We start from the raw sequence: 7,508 nt of genomic DNA, 5'->3' as shown, positions 1-7,508 counted from the left end.
GCAGTTTGCATAAAGCAGCATCCTCTGTATCCCTTGGCATGAACTCACCGTCTATCGGCTTCCTGCCTAATGTGCCCTGGTTTCCAAGCTTACTCATGTAATATATATGAGCATCCTACTGTCCTCATAAGTAGCCTGTACTACTTAAAACCAATGGATCCACTGCCCTTCTTAATGGATCTTCCTTTCCGCCTTTGGTTTGGCCCCAGCTGTGCTTCTGCTACAAGTCCAGCCTATACCCAAGTGGCTTTCCCACTTTGCAGCAGTATTTTCGATTTGGCACTGCAACCCGCACCCTTCTTTTGCACCTAGCTCAGGGCTGTCCTAGATCCTACAAGCATGCAAGCTGCCTGCGTTCACTCTAAGACGTCTCACTGATTGAGTAATTGTCCTGATCTGCAGCTTGCAGAGTTATATGACACCTGCAGACAATTGAGCCTTTGTTCCTATTTGTCTGCAGGGACATGACGTCGAGCACACACTTCCCAGTGCATATTCCCGTCAACTTTCTATGCTGCGAAAAGTCCGGCTTCTTTGGGAGGGGAGGGAGAGATCTTGTTGTACAAGAGCATCAAGCCCACTTAATTGCTTAAATATACTCAGAGTCGAGAGTGGATTTCATGCTCTTTATTCAGCCCATAGTGGTGAGGAGGAATGGAAGTTCCCCCAGAATGTCTGCTTTATATACATTATTTAAACAATGGGCCCCACGTGATTGGCTAATTCTGGGATTCTCCTGTAGGCCAATCAGGCTGCGGATTCACTTCCAACTGGAGCTGGATTGGGTGGCTCCTGTGGACCAATCAGACTGCTGAATTCTGGATCCTATTGTTCTAGGACCAATCGGACTGCTGCATTCTGAATCCTATTGTTCTAGGACCAATCAGACTGCTGCATTCTGAATCCTATTCAACTCATTACATAACAATTGCGTACTGTGAATTTGCTGGTATGTGATTAAATCCCATTCACAAAACAGCAAAGCTTTTGTTTGTTTCATTCTCCTCCCAGCCCCAAATACAGGGATAATCACACAAGGGGTGGGGTGTGTATGTTACACTGATCCTTCGTGTACTTGAATCAGCTTTGCTGGGGGTTTCCAAAAGCAGTTATGAGATGCACCTCAGATTGCAGAATTCAAGCTGTATTTACCAGTGCAGTAATAAAAGCCAGACAAGTGTCTACGTGGAGGGGCGAGACTTTGCACAGGTCTTTGTCCGGTTGCCTGCCTGCCCCTTTGGCTCTGCATGCTGATAGACCTTTTTCCACCCATACATTAGGTTTCTTGGATTTCTGTATTGCTTCCCAACTACAAAAAGTTGGGAAGTGAATTACAACGAGTGAATTACAAAAGAAGTGAATTACAATGAGAGTGAAGCACAGCAATAGCTATATATAAACATATTAAAAACACAGGACAAAGAACATCAAATTATTATCGGTGCCGCACTGGGAAACCAAAACGTCTTTGCCTGGCATCCAAACAATGACAAATTTGGGGCCAGGCGGGCCTCCCTGGGAAGAGCATTCTAAGGACAGAGAGCTCCTATGAAAAAGGCCCTTCTCTCTTGTCGCCATCCTCCAGACCCCCCTTGGTGGTGGTCCTCTGAGAAGGAGCTCAGGTGATAATTTCAGTGTCCAGAAAGGTTCATTTTAGGGGCAGGGGCCCTGGGCTTTAATGGTCAAAACTAGCATTTTGAAATTGGTTGGAAACAAATTGGTAGCCAGTATGGATGCAGATAAACATGCCGGCCCAAGACATTGGCCATCTGAGGCGGAGGCCAAGATGGTTTCCCTATTCCACCTACAGAGGCTGATCAGATGAATCTCATTGCAATAGGACAGTGTCCTCCTGAAGTCAGCAGGATAGGTTATTGGGTCAGAGCAGGCCACTCAGCCAACACAGCACCTGCCGCCTTAGGCACCTGCCTCATTTTGGCTAATGGTAGAGCCAGCCCTCAGCCCTAGGGACGCGGGTGGCGCTGTGGGTTAAACCACAGAGCCTAGGACTTGCTGATCAGAAGGTTGGCAGTTCGAATCCCCGCGATGGTGTGAGCTCCCGTTGCTCGGTCCCAGCTCCTGCCAACCTAGCAGTTCGAAAGCACGTCAAAGTGCAAGTAGATAAATAGGTACCGCTCCGGCGGGAAGGTAAACGGCGTTTCCGTGCGCTGCTCTGGTTCGCCAGAAGTGGCTTAGTCATGCTGGCCACATGACCCGGAAGATGTACGCTGGCTCCCTTGGCCAGTAAAGTGAGATGAGCGCCGCAACCCCAGAGTCGGTCACGACTGGACCTAATGGTCAGGGGTTCCTTTACCTAGAACCAGCCCTGCTCACCAAGTCTTCCAGGCAGGTCTTATTGCCCGCAGAACGTGGGTTTCTGAAGCAGAGAGATCCAGACTCATCCCAGCAGACAGAGAACTGGGCCTGGCTGAGGCTGATGGAAATGTAGTTCAAAGCTTCTGGTGGACACCAGATTTTTGGGTGGCTGTTCCAGATTCAATCTATTCCTGTGTACACCACTTCACAGCAGCTTGGCTTCTCAGTCTCGGATGATAGGAGCTGTATCTTGTGGGCACCACATTGAAGAAGAGTTTGGATTTGATATCCCGTTTTATCACTACCCTAAGGAGTCTCAAAGCGGCTAACATTCTTCTTTCCCTTCCTCCCCCACAACAAACACTCTGTGTGGTGAGTGGGGCTGAGAGACTTCAAAGAAGTGTGACTAGCCCAAGGTCACCCAGCAGCTGCATGTGGAGGAGCGGGGAAGCGAACCCAGTTCACCAGATTACGAGACTGCCACTCTTAACCACTACACCACACTGGCTCTCACCACATTGCTTACCCCTGGTTTAGTGGAAGGATTTCCCTTCCCTTTATTCCTGGAGAAAAAGAGCTCAGTTGCTCTAGATGGAAGACCCATTCCAAGGTGAAAAAGACTATGACACTTTTGTGACGAAATCCCAGCAGGGGGAAAAAAAGAGAAGATATCTGCACAGTTGCTTTACATTAATTAGCAAGGGCCAATTCAAAACAATTCTTGGCGGCGGCAGGAATTGGAAAGGCGTCTGAAGACCAAACATCAAAAAGGAAAGCTAATTGGATATACATAGGAGTCATCAGGAGAGAGAGATGCAAAGCGTTCTCCTTGTTCCTGAGTGCCCTCTGCCAATGTCATTTCATAACACAACATATCACACTGAGTGGCTCTGGTGGTTTGCGTGCAGAAGGGCCCCTGGTCCAAGCCTCCAGCTAAAAGGATCAGGCGATGGGGAGAGACCAGCCTCTGCCCAAGACCCTGGAGAGCCACTGCCTGTCAGAAAGCAGAAAGATCAAAATAGGCACAGCCAGAGCCAATGATAGGCAGCCCCACCCTCTGCCTGCCTGGAGACAGGTAGCTTGGGCCAGATTGCTGCAGTGCTTCCATTTCTAGCCCATCTTACCTCCAGGGAATTCAAGGTGACTTGTGGTCCTCCCCTTCCCCATTTAAACCTCACAACAACCCTGTGAGGTGGGTTAGGCCGGGAGATTGTGACAAGCCCAAGGTCACTCAGTAGGGTTCTTGAATGGGGGGTTGTTGTTGTTTGTATACCACCCTATACCCGCAGGTCTCCGGGCAGTTACAACATAAAATCACAATATAAAAACACAAGATACATAATACAAATACAAATAAAAACAACACAATAACCCACCCACCCCGGCCACTTTTAAAAAAGGCATTGGATGTCAATCAGCCAAAGGCCTGGTTAAAGAGGAACCTTTTTATCCTGGCAACTAAAGGCGTATAATGAAGGTGCCAGCCGAATCTTCCTGAGGAGAATGTTCCCCAAATGGGGAGCCACTGCAGAAAAGGCCTGGAGGCAGCACACGAAGAAGGGCCTCAGAAAGATGACCTGAGTCTATGTAGGTTTATATGGAAAGAGGCATGAGGGCTCTGATAGGGTCCTAGAGCAGGGGTCAGCAATCTAAGGCCCATGGACCAGAAGCGGCCTTCAGAGGTTGCTTGACCAGCCCACGAGCCGCCCACTTGCGTGCTGCGCTAAACTGGCGCAGCGTGGTGTGGAGACTCACTTCCACGGTGCCAAAAATCGCGTCTGAACACGCGCAGACACTGAAAATCATGTCTGCGCAGACACCGAAAATTGCAGGCGCGCGTGCAATCTGGCCCATAGAGGGATCTCTATGGGACCAATCCAGCCCAGACAAGATAAACCTTGCTGACTCCTGTCCTAGAGTCGGCCTATCTCCTTCTCAAAGCCTAGTTAGCACTTTCTCAGCTTTAGGAAGGAGGTGGGAAGGCTCCAGAACCCTGCCAGAGCTTTGTGCCACCTTCTCAAAACCTGGCTTTGGGAAGACAGTCCGAGGGCTGTGGGAGGTATCAGATTTTGGTCTCGCTCCCTGCACTCCGCATGTTAAGGCAGTGTGCAGAGTTCTATGTGAAGTACGTTTGCAGCCTACATGGTATAAACAGCTGGACCACCCTGAGCCAAAGAGAAAACTGAGCTAAAAATGAATTATTGTACCTGTGTAATAGACCGCTACCCTTGCGGCAGTGGAAACCTCAGCAGAGAATGCTTTGGGTGTACAGGAGCCCTACTTGCTTCCAAGCTTTAGGCAAATCCTCCACTGTTAACAGCCAGACCCCCAGAGGGCATATCTGACACAGGTGTGCTTGCCCAACAGTGACCCCTTGGGGGCTGAAGTCTGCACCAAAGTAAGCATGGTCTTTAAGGTAAAGGTAAAGGTACCCCTGCCCGTACGGGCCAGTCTTGCCAGACTCTAGGGTTGTGCGCTCATCTCACTCTATAGGCCGGGAGCCGGTGCTGTCCGCAGACACTTCCGGGTCACGTGACCAGCGTGACATCGCTGCTCTGGTGAGCCAGAGCCGCACACGGAAACACCGTTTACCTTCCCACTAGTAAGCGGTCCCTATTTATCTACTTGCACCCGGGGGTGCTTTCAAACTGCTAGGTTGGCAGGCGCTGGGACCGAACGACAGGAGCGCACCCCGCCGCAGGGATTCGAACCGCCGACCTTTCGATCAGCAAGTCCTAGGTGCTGAGGCTTTAACCCACAGCGCCACCTGCATCCCTTCTTTAGTTCCTCTTGGTCTTTAGTTCCTCTTATATCAGGTGCAGGGAACCTTTGGCCTTCCAGATGTTGATGAACTATGAATTCCATTAGCCCCAGCATGCATGCCCAATGGCAACATCTGTAGTTCCAGCAACATCTGGAGAACCAAAGGTTCCCCACATCTAGTTTAGACAGTTCAGGGTATCCAAGGCATGTTGGGTTGAATGCCAACTTATGGGGCCCATATGCCTAGCCAGATGATTGGCTCGTGAGGGCACGCTCAATCACTAAACTCTCTTACAGAGAGTAAGAAGTCCCCATTGACCCACAGAAGATGGCTACCACAAGCAGCTTCAAGGTGGTCAACAAACAGGAAGGTGAAGCAACCTGGAAAAATCTGAGCATGTCTAGGGTGGGCTTTTGGAGCTGCAATCCAAAATGTCAGGTGGGCACCAGCTTAGGGAGGGCTGGTTCTCTCCCAGGTCCTTTGATACGGGCCGGGATGGGGGGAACCAGGAAGAGAGACAGAAATGGGATTTGTGTCTCCCTGGAAAACCTTTGCTGAAACTGTTATTTGCCCACCTTGCAGGATTGTTGTAAAAAAGCACTTTGAGAGAGAAAACACTCTACTAATACTGAATGTAGTTATGGAATATATTGACTGCTGCAGGACCCCGCTGAAGAGAGAGACACTGTAGGTGAATTCCTGTTTTTATTTTCCAGTGAAAGTGAGCACAGCAATGTAGCAAACATGCCCGCCTTTTCACAGCATCTGGACCGTGGATGGAGGCCTGGCTCTGGCACTCTCCCAGAGCCCTTCCCCATAGCTCTCTCCCCCTTATGATTTCCTGCAGCTCCTCCTTCCTAGCTATGTGCCCACATCCCATCCTCCAGCGCTCCCTTTTCTGCGGGTAAAGAAGCAAGTCAGACGCCGAGGCTAAAAATAGGCACCTAATGGAAGCTGCAATGCAGTCCTCTCTTCTCGGCATCCTTGCGTTCAGGCGGCAGGGAGCCAGCTGACTTGGCAGAAAGATGAAGCCAGGAAGGCAGTTTTCTGAAGGTGGAAACGGAGACCAACCTGCCCCAGGCCCCGTCAGCTTACCCAAAGGAAGCCGGGGAAGATTTGAACTTCTTGCGCTTGCCAACAGTAGTTTTGGCCTCAGCGAACCGAATTACATCTCTCCCTGCAGGAGGGACCCAGCTTTTCAGCCCCAATCAAGCCAGGCTATCTGCTCTGAGTCTCGGTTGCAACTGCAACTTGGTGCAAGCCAGTCTCTGGCATGGATCCTGGCAGCTTCAAAGCTCTGTGTTCCATTTTCGAGAATCCGAGCATCATGGGGGGCCAAGAGTCGTTTTGTACAAGACACCTTTCCTATGCAGGTGTGAGGAAAGCGACAGCTTCAGCTTCCAAGACAGATGCCTGGGTAATGGACCGGATGAGAGCCAACAAACTGAAGCTCAATCCAGATAAAACTGGGGCACTGTTCGTGGATGGTTCCCTAGAGCAGATGGGTGGGAGGTTGCCTGCTCTTGATGGGGTTACCCTTCCTCTGAAGGAGCAGGTTCGTAGCTTGGGGCTACTCCTGGATCCCTTGCTGTGGCTTGAGGCTCAGGTGGCCTAAGTGGCCCGGAGTGCCTTCCATCAGCTTCGGCTGGTGGCCCAGCTACACCCCAATGTGGACAAGGATAGCCTAACTACTGTTGTCCATGTCCCTTAACCTCAAGTTAAGATTACTGCAATGCATTATACGGAGGGCTGCCTCTGAAGACGGTTCAGAAACTTCAGCTAGTACAGAATTTGGCGGCCAGGCTGCTCACTGGAGCAAGACAGTTTGAGCATTACACCAATCCTGGTCCGACTGCATTGGCTACCAATTAGGTTCCGGACCCAATTAAAAGTGCTGGTTTTGACCTATAAAGTCTTAAACTGCTCAGGACCACAATACCTCAAGGACCGCCTCTTTCCATATGAACCTGCCCGGACCCTGAGAGGTGCAGCGGGCGGCAACACGAGAACAGGCCATCTCTGCAGTGGCTCCCCATCTGTGGAACGCTCTCCCCAGGGAAGTTTGCCTGGTGCCTTGATTATTCACCTTTAGGCACCAGGCAAAAACATTCATTTTTAACCAGGCCTTTGGTTGATCTGATTGACATCCTATGCCCTTTTAAAAATGTGGCTCTTTTTCGGGGTGGTTATTGGGTTGTTGTTTTTATTTTGATTATATATATTGTGGTTTTTATGTTGATCTTTTCTGTGAACCGCCCTGAGACCTCTGGGTATAGGGCATTATATAAATTCTAATAATAATAATAATAATAATAATAATAATAATAATAATAATGCGGTTGTAGCAAAACAAGACACCCCATTTGCCCGCGCAGAGGTTACATGGTACTTAAACCACTTATGGGGCTTTGCCACTGATTGGTACTGC

Source organism: Podarcis muralis, chromosome 16 (genome assembly GCF_964188315.1).
Source record: "Podarcis muralis chromosome 16, rPodMur119.hap1.1, whole genome shotgun sequence".
Classification (NCBI taxonomy): Eukaryota; Metazoa; Chordata; class Lepidosauria; order Squamata; family Lacertidae; genus Podarcis; species Podarcis muralis.
Note: the sequence above shows the minus strand (reverse complement) of the source record.